At 42.4% G+C, this 9,401-nt stretch overlaps 1 non-coding gene and 1 pseudogene across 1 annotated transcript; both read right to left on the reverse strand.

Moving 5' to 3' along the window:
- Window positions 1-5,824: 5,824 nt before the first annotated feature.
- On the reverse strand, window positions 5,825-8,768 carry LOC118704103 (annotated as a pseudogene).
- Window positions 6,856-6,959, reverse strand: LOC118704185. Its single transcript, XR_004983321.1, has one exon. It is a non-coding gene; the product is annotated as a U6 spliceosomal RNA (small nuclear RNA).
- Window positions 8,769-9,401: the final 633 nt, after the last annotated feature.

Here is a 9,401-nt window from a genome sequence, read left to right on the forward strand (position 1 = left end):
ACACACACACACACACAAACACACACACAAATAGCTGAGCCCTAGCTGGTTTGGCCCAGTGGATTTAGCTTTGACCCATGAACTAAATAGTCATGGGTTTGATTCCAGCCAGGGGCATGTACCTCTGTTGCAGACTCAATCCCTGGCCCTAGTAGGGGACATGAGGGAGGCAACCAATAGATGTGTCTCTCTCTCTCTTTCTGTCTATCCCCCTACCTTTTACTCTCTCTAAAAATCAAAGGAAAAATATCCTCGGGTGAGGATTAACAAAAAAACAAAAAAGCAAAAAAAAGAAAAAGAAAGAAAGAAAGAAAAAGAAAGTAGCTGAGTCAAATTTCTTGGCAAACAGGTAACGTCAGAATTTGATGTGAGTGCCCTAGCTGTTTTGGCTCAGTGGATAGAGCATGGACCTTCAGACTGATAGGTCCCGGGTTCAATTCCAGTCAAGGGCACATGCCTATGTTGTGGGCTTGATCCCCAGTAGGGGGCATGCAGAAGGCAGCCAATCAATGATTCTTTCTCATCATTGATGTTTCTATCTATCCCTCTTCCTTCCTCTCTGAAATCAATAAAAATATATTTTAAAAAAAGAACTTGATGTGAGCAATGCCCTTCTTCCTCTCTTGGGTTTCCTTTACCAAGTTCATTCTTTGACAAAATGAGTCCAAAGTGGGGGGAAAAAATGAGATAAAGATTTAGTATCTTTAAAATGGAAAGAATCTCATTAGTTCATCCTCCTGCCCAGAGGCAATACTGTGCCTTAATCAAACAGACACCTATCCTTATTCCTGCCCTTACATTTTTTCCAAAGGAGGTTGCACAACCTCAGACTCAATATTATGCAACTATACTGAAAAGAACTTTTAATCTGTATTCAGGCATCCTGAGGAAATAGCAAATCAAAAGCCCCTATAATCTGGGGTGTTTTGTGTTCTTGAGAGAAGAGGCCTGGAACTGCAAGGAGGCAGCAGGAGGTGTGAAAAATGTTAGAAAAACCAGAGAGCAGCAATCATAACATACACTCTGTACTCTAGGGAATGTGGACCTAGAGTTGACCAGCTTTTCTGTGGAGAACATTCGTTTTCCATACACACCCATCCAGCTGTCTACTACCATGCGTGACTTCTCCCCTTCTTGAAGTTCATTTAAACCCTAATTTCACTTGGCACCTCCCTTGAGATAGTCTCTGCTCTAAACTAAATATCTTCTGAAAATTGTCAGTTCCTTCTCTATGTTGATGAAATACCCTTTAAATACTCAGCTTATCTACTTAAGTTAGTGATTGTATTTATTTTACTAAAGTATCTCTGGATTGCCTAGGGGTGGGGGCAATCTTGGAAAAAGTGGTGTGACCTAAGTGTGTCAGTGTCTATGCACACTTACCAGGGGTTTCTAAAGACCTAACTCTTTTCAAAAAATATGTTTTTAATGGTTTCAGAAAAAGGAAGGGAGAGGGAGATAGAAAGAAACATTGATAGATCAACTACCTCCTGTATGCCCACCACCAGGGATCAAACCTACAACTCCAGCATGTGCCCTGACCAAGAATGGTAGTGGCAACCTTTCTGTGCCCTGAATGATGCCCAACCAACTGAGCCACACTGGCCAGGGCTGTACCAGACATTCTTTTAAGCAAATACTCTATATATTTTAACTCAATCCTCAAAATGATCCTATGACATTGGTGCTATTTTTATATCTACATTTTATTGATAAGGCACAGGCACATTAAGCAACTTGCCCAAAACCACACAGGTAATAAGTGGTAAAGTCAGGATTTGAACCCAGTCAGTTTGGTTTTGGAGCCCAAATTTTTAATTTGTCTCTCACAGAAGATTCTTTTAGCCTTGTATGCCACCACAAAGGAAGTAAGATGAAAACAATATCAGAAAAGAAAAAGGGAGAGTATGGAAACCCCCCCTCCAAAAAAATGTGTAAGGAGGAATGGGTAGAATGTCACTAACAACTACTCAGTAACATTCTAGTGTAAGATTCCTACTCCTGCCTATATGTTCTTCATCTGTTTGGTTGTTAACCTCAAATGGTATTGTTGAAGTCTATCTAACTAAGAGTACTTCAAGCCTATTTAATTTCTGCCCATCCTTCAAAGTCCAGCACAAGTCCTACCTCCATCACAAAGCTTCCATATCCATCCAGTCTACAGTTATCTGTACTCTAAAATTTTTTTACAGGTTTATTGTCTGTAATGTTCATTTGGCTCTGATGCACATTCATAATTAGCTTTGTGTGCCTTTATGTCTCATCTTACCAATAACACTATAAATTCCATAAGGGAAGAGATTAAGACCTATTTCTTTTGCATCTTACATCCCCCATAATGCCTAGCACAGTGTATTGCAAATAACAGGCACTCAGTATAAATATTTGTTGGTTGGCTGATTGATTGAAAAAGGTCAGAAACGGCATCAAATTTTGGTTAATCCCTACATCATGTACTCAATAAACATTAATAATTATTACAAAATCATTTAAAATGTCTATAGAATTTCTACAGTGTGTATACAATAGTGCTGTGGGGATAGACATGAAATAGAAAACACCACTTTTACCTTTTGAAGAGCTTAGCTTAGCCTCTTACTACTTCATGTACACTCTTTTCTCTGAGTTACTGCTGTATTTAAGGTCAGGACTAGTTATCACTCCATTGTTTTCTCCCCCAATGTGATTGTGATCTCCTTGAAAGAAATGGCTAACACTGTGCTTGGAACATAATTTTTTTTTAAATATATTTATTTTTTACAGAGGAAGAGAGAAAGATAGAGACTTAGAAACATTGATGAGAGAGAAACATGGATCAGCTGCCTCCTGCACACCTCCTACTGGGGATGTGCCTGCAACCAAGGTACATGCCCTTGACCAGAATCGAACCTGAAACCTTTCAGTCTGCAGACCAACGCTCTATCCACTGAGCCAAACCAGTTAGGGCTGGGAAATTTAATCACAGAATTGGAATGGTCTGTAGAGCTTTCTCTATTGTTAGACTTCTCACACAAACAAAAATTCCTTTTATTTTATTACTAGAGGCCTGCTGCACAAAATTCATGCACATTAAAGGGGAATTAGAGGAAATATTTTAATATTGCCACTTGCCCTTTCTCTATAATAGAAGTGTCAGAGATGAAAGAAAATTAGTAAAATGTATATGAAAATCTTCCTCCTGTCGGAGTCTGGGGCATGCCCCAGGACCCAGAGTCAAGTTCCCACCCACCCGCGCTCGCCTTGAAATCGTGCGAGACCCAGGTCCAGCTGGCCCCAACTCTGTCAAGCCCCACGTTGGGGGGGGGTGCAACCTCAGTCCTATGGCCTGGCGCCAGTAAGGGGGAGGGGGGTGCAGCCTCAGGTCCCCTGTCAAGCCCTGCCAGGTAAGTGATGCAGCCTCAGTTCCCCAGTGCACGCCAAGTGGGGGGCATAGCCTGAGGTCCCCTGTCAAGCCCCACCAGGAAAAGGGCACAGCCTCACATCCCCCACAGCCATCTTGTGTTACGGGAAACCCGTCTCCACTGTGGGCACAGCAATCTTGTGATGGTTTGAGGGTTAATTTGCATATTATCTCTTTATTATATAAGAAGGATATGCTTCCAGTATTAGGAATTAACCCAAATAGGAAACACAGGAGGAAGAGTAAGTTCAGGGGCTAGATAATGAGTTGAATTTTGACTACGTGCAGTTTATGATTGTTAGCCAACCAGGTGTAGACAAACAACGGAAATTCAAGTCCCAATCTCAGGAGAGAGGTCAAGGCTGAAGATAAAGTCTTAGGAATCTTGGGCGTGGAAGTTGAAACACTAAGACTGAGTAACACTGCCAAGGACAAGAGAAGACAGAAGTCAAGGGCAGAGTCTCTGAGAATTTCCTCACTTGGAAAATGAGAGGAGAAATCAATGAAGTCGGAGAACTGGAAGACAAAGAAGAGAGTTTTAAGGAGAGGCTGGTCAGAGTCAATAGATGATGGAGCAATGAAGTTAGAGAGCATAGAATGAGCAAAGGTTATTTGATCTGGTGAATAAGAAGCCAGTCCTTAGGTAACTGTGGAGAGGACAGTCTCAGTGAAGTAATGTCTCATTTTTACTTACCCCCATTGACTAGCTCATACATCTTTGTTGAATAATTGAGTAAATGGGTGGATGAGTAATAGTTCCTTCCTCCAAAAAGGAGGTGATGGGAAAAGAGTAAACAAAGTAGCCTTTTTATCCCTTCTAAAGCAAGAGGGAAACATAAGTGATAATAGAGAAATATTAATGTGAAAAAGAGAAAAGTTAAGAGTTATGATTTTCCCAAAACAACATGAAATTCATCTGAGAATGTATCACAGGCTCTATTCTCAGTTTGATGGAGTAAACTCTCAATAGATAATAACTATAAACTCCGGCGCACACACACACACACACACACACACACACACACAAACAGTGATAGAGAGTAATCAATAGCAGGCAGATATCGGAGGGAGGTTGGAACTTAGAATCAGTGAACAGTATGGAGCAGTTTCCCATATTTATGGCTTTAACCTGACAGTATGCTGCAGTCACTAAAACTATATATGAAATCCTCATCTTTTTAGCCTGAAGAGCCAGAAGACAGGGCCTGGGACAACCATGATCTCCAGAAAGTGTGGGGTAGCTCAGAAAGAGATCCTGAGGAAAGGAGCCCTAAATTACTTCCATAGATTCTCCCCCAAAATCTGTAAGTCACACACGCATAGGGCAGACTCAAAGCAGTTTCCTTCTAAGACTAAAAGAATGGAACTGAGATTTGAGCTAGGTGTCACCAACATAGGAAAGGTGAAGTTTTCTGTTTTAACCTAACCAAGTGAATTGCCAGCTGAAACAAATACATCCAACGTTCTTTCTGGAAAAATTTTTTTTATTGATTTCAGAGAGGAAGGGAGATGAAGATAGAGATAGAAACATCAATGATGAGAGAGAATCATTGATTGGCTGCCTCCTGCATGCGCCCTACTGGGGATCGAACCCACAAACCAAGCATGTGCCTTTGACTGGAATCACCCAAGACCCTCCAGTCTACAGGCCGACTCTCTAGCCACTGAGCAAAACCAGCTAAGGCCACATTCTTTTATTAATATACTAGAGGCCCAATCAATGAAGATTTGTGTAAGAATGGGCCTTCCTTCACCTGCCTTCAGGCACTGTCTTTGCTCCGGCCAGAGCCACCGTTTCGCCTTCCCATGATGCCCAGAGACCCAGAGAGGCTGGGGTGGTGCAGAACACCTGCGTCATTGCCATGGCGACGAAGGCAGGTGTCCCACCTCCAGCTGCTTGGTGCCTGTGTATGCAAATTAACCCAATACCTTTGTTGGGTTAATTTGCATACTCACTCCTGATTGGCTGGTGGGCATCACAAAGGTACAGTCAATTTGCCTCTTTCTCTTTTATTAGTGTAAATATAGTCCTTTGTTTTTATTTTCTGGGATTAAAAAAAAGTATAGGCATAAATGGTTTTACATAATCCTCTTTAAGCTATCCTTTAAAATAATTTATAAAATAGCTTACTTCAGGTCTCTTGGTTATCAAGACCCATCAATGTCACTGTCAGCCTTGATTAAGTGATGGAAAATTTCAGAGCAGAAGAAGTAACTTATGAATGTTTTCCCATTCCCTAAGAATCATAATCATCACAGAAATATCTTATCTTTTCATCATAAATCTCTGGAAAGTAGGTGTGTTCACTCACTGTTAATAGAACAAGGAGAATGTCATAGAGGATTAATCAATGTAAATTGGCTTCCAACCTGCAAAGAAATATTTTGAAAATCATGGGAAAAGTTGGGGGGGGGAATAAAAGAAAAAAATATGACAGGCCATTCTTCTGCCGTAGTGATCATAAGAAGCACATAGCCTTTGTCCTTGGGATTCCAGTGGAATTTCTGTACTACATCTGAGTCAAAACTGCCACGCTACAGGATGAGGAGCAAGTAAGCATGCCAAATGTGCTTACTGCACATCAGATGACCAGCAGTGGTCTGATCCAGATGATTTGTTTGCCATGAATTTTGGGCTATATTTAGTAGGTAAAGACTATCTGAACAAACATATACAATGAGCCTATATCAAAAGTGAGCACAGCTCCACATATATGTACAGCAAAAAGGTTGTTTTCTGGAAGTTTGCCACAAAAAAAAAGTCCTAAACAATTCAACAATCTGAGTAAGAGGCCAGACTTGTTTAACCTGGTGATATATTTCGCTTCAGATTCAGAGCATGAACTTGCTTATAACAAACAAAAATGGCAGCAACACATAAAACTGTGGTGAAATTTAGCATTGCCCCAAACAAGCCCTTTTTCAGAGCCATAGTACCAGTGTCACTGATATAATACAAAGCAGGGTAAACATGGTGGAGAGTGATGACACTAATGTATGAAAATATGAAAGCAGCAGCCGTCCAAATGACAAGGACTGAGGGAAGGAAACTGAGGCCTTGCTAAAGCACCATATCTCAAACTGGTTTTAACACTTATCTGTTACTTGCTTGTTTGGTTTTATCTTCCTCGTTAAACTTTAAGTTCTGTGAGAGCAGGAACCAACTATTTTGTTCACCATTATATTTTCAACTCCTGTTTTGGTACCACTCTTCAAATCTTCCCAAACCTGCCCCTGCTTTTGTAGATTCTTGCTAGGGTGAGCTGACCAGGGCTGGTCATAGGGTCCAGAGACTGCAGGGCTGGTCACAGGGTCCAGATATGGGGTGGGTCTGGGGGTGCACACCAGAGCAGCCAGGCCTGGCCAGGGTGCCTATGTCCACACGCTTTTTGTGTGTGTGTGTGTGTGTGTGTGTGTATGTGTGTGTGTCTTTTTTTGTTGTTGTTATCTTTTTCAGAAATATGGAACAATTTACAAATTTGCATGTCATCCTTGCACAGGGGCCATGCTAATCTCTGTATCGTTCCAATTTTAGTATATATGCTACCAAAGAGAGCACTATATCCACACTCTTGAGGAATATAACAGAATCAAGAGTTTCTATAACAGCATTCACAATGTCCAGGAAACCCTCTAAAGTCACTCAATACATAAAGAATTGGGAAAAGATGAGACATTCTCAAGAGAAAAGACAATTAATGGAGGCCAACCCTGAGATGATGATGCTCAATGAAAAGAGAAAAATTCATTCTAGTAATGAATGAAAAGATAGGTAAAAGTCACCTGGTATAACAGACCACAATTACAAGTAAACAGGACCATGTTTAACCCTCTTTCACTGTATTTTATATATTAACTAGAGGCCCAGTGCACAAAATTCATGCATGGGGGGGTGGTTGTCCCTCAGCCCAGCCTGCACCCTCTCCAATCTGGGACCACTGGAGGACATCCCTCTCACAATCCAGGACTGCTGGCTCCCAATTGCTCGCCTGCCTGCCTTCCTGATTGCCCCTAACCGTTTCTGCCTGCCAGCCTGATCACCCCCTAACCACTCCCCTGACAGCATGATTGATGTATAACTGCTCCCCTGCCAGCCTGTTTGCCCCCAACTTCCCTCCTCTGCAGGCCTGGTCCCTCCCAACTGCCCTCCCCTGCTGGCCTGATCACCCACAACTGCCCTCCCTTGCAGGCCTGGTCCCTCCCAACTGCCCTCCCCTGCTGGCCATCTTGTGGTGGCCATCTTGTGTCCACATGGGAGCAGGATCTTTGACCACATGGGGACAGCCATCTTGTGTGTTGGAGTGATGATCAACCTGCATATTACTTTTATTAGATAGGATAGAGGCCTGGTGCATGGTGGGGGTCAGCTGGTTTGCCCTGAAGGGTGTCCCTGATCAGGATGGGGGTTCCCTTGGGGCGTGGGGCAGCCTGGGTGAGGGGCCTGTGATGGTTTGCAGGCCTACTACGCCCCCCAGCAACCCAGGCAGAGGCCCTGGTATCTGGGGTTTATTTATCTTCTACAATTGAAACTTTGTAGCCTGGAGCAGAGCCAAGCCTTTTGCTAGCTCCATGGTGGGAATTATTTATCTTCTATCATTGAAACTTTGTAGCCTTGAGAGGAGGAGGCCAAGGCAGACCAGGGCTGTGGAAAGCTTGGCTTCCTCCATCGCCGGGGGCAACCCTAGCCTTCTGCTCTCTCCAACTCCGTGGCTGCAACCATTTCTGTTGGAATTTATTTAACTTCTATAATTGAAACTTTGTAGCCTTAAGCAGAGGCCTGGGCCAGCCAGGGTGTGTGGAAAGCTTGGCTTCCTCCATCTCGGGGGAAACCCAAGTCTCCCTCCTGCTCTCCCTGTGGCTGCAGCCATCTTGGTTAGGTTAATTTGCATATTCACTCCTGATTGACTGGTGGGCGTGGCTCTTGGGCATAGCTCGTGGGTGCATTGGAGTGATGGTTAATTTGCATGTTACTCTTTTATTAGATAGGATGGCCTGATACCACTTGTGGATTAACTGAATGCATGGCTTTGTGCAAGGATGCTAATAAGAATGACCTCAGGGGAAGAAGGGGATCATCAGTGGAGACTGCCAGAAGCAGAAGGTAAGACTAACCAGAGACCAGAGAAGGTAAACATGAAAAAACAGGAAATAGGTGGAGGAAGAAAAGACAAGAGAATAGGTATGTATACTTTCATAAATTGGTGCCCTTATGAAAAAAAGGAGCTAGTCATGGGTTTTATAACAGGCATCACTAGCATATTTTTCATGTTACTTTATTATTAACTGTATTAACTGTGTGTTTGTGCTTCATGTCTCACTGTTTCTCCCAGGGCCAGCTGTTATTTCTTCAACTCACATGTGCTGTCATATCGGCCTGATGCTGCCAAAGAAGATCAACTGGACACTAGAGCTGGACATTCTGGAGCCTACTCTTAAAGAAAATTGCATAACCACATGCCTATCTATGTGAGTTATAGATTTAGCAGGCTATGTGGCACAGTCAGGAACCTTCTGAGTGATAAAGGGGATCTGGATAGGGATTTAGGGTGTCCCAGAGGCATTTATAGTAAACAAGAAAGTAGATAAGTTTTCTTTGGACCTAAACCTCATTTATGACAAACAACTCAACTAACTGAACAATGCTGGCTCATAGCCAAGACCATTTTCATAAGATGTTTATACAATTCTGTTGACTTTGTGTACTACTTCTGTCATCCTTGAAGCTTTTACTAGGCTAGAGGGGTGACTGATATGGGATATTAATTTACTAAATGTCAAGTGAGAATGCTGGGATTAGAAATTAATTTTTTAGAAATGAATGGCTTGATTTGAGTACCATCATTTCCCAGAAAGACAGGCTTTCTAGCAAGCTTGTGGTGTTTTGTTTTGTTTCCATATGATAATCCATCTTTTAACCCATTTGGGAACCAGGAACAAAGAGACTGAACCTTAAAAGAAGGACATGTAAAAGGACCAATACAAGATCTTCGCATCATCCATT

The sequence above is a fragment of the Pipistrellus kuhlii genome, unplaced genomic scaffold, assembly GCF_014108245.1.
Source record: "Pipistrellus kuhlii isolate mPipKuh1 unplaced genomic scaffold, mPipKuh1.p scaffold_m20_p_40, whole genome shotgun sequence".
Classification (NCBI taxonomy): Eukaryota; Metazoa; Chordata; class Mammalia; order Chiroptera; family Vespertilionidae; genus Pipistrellus; species Pipistrellus kuhlii.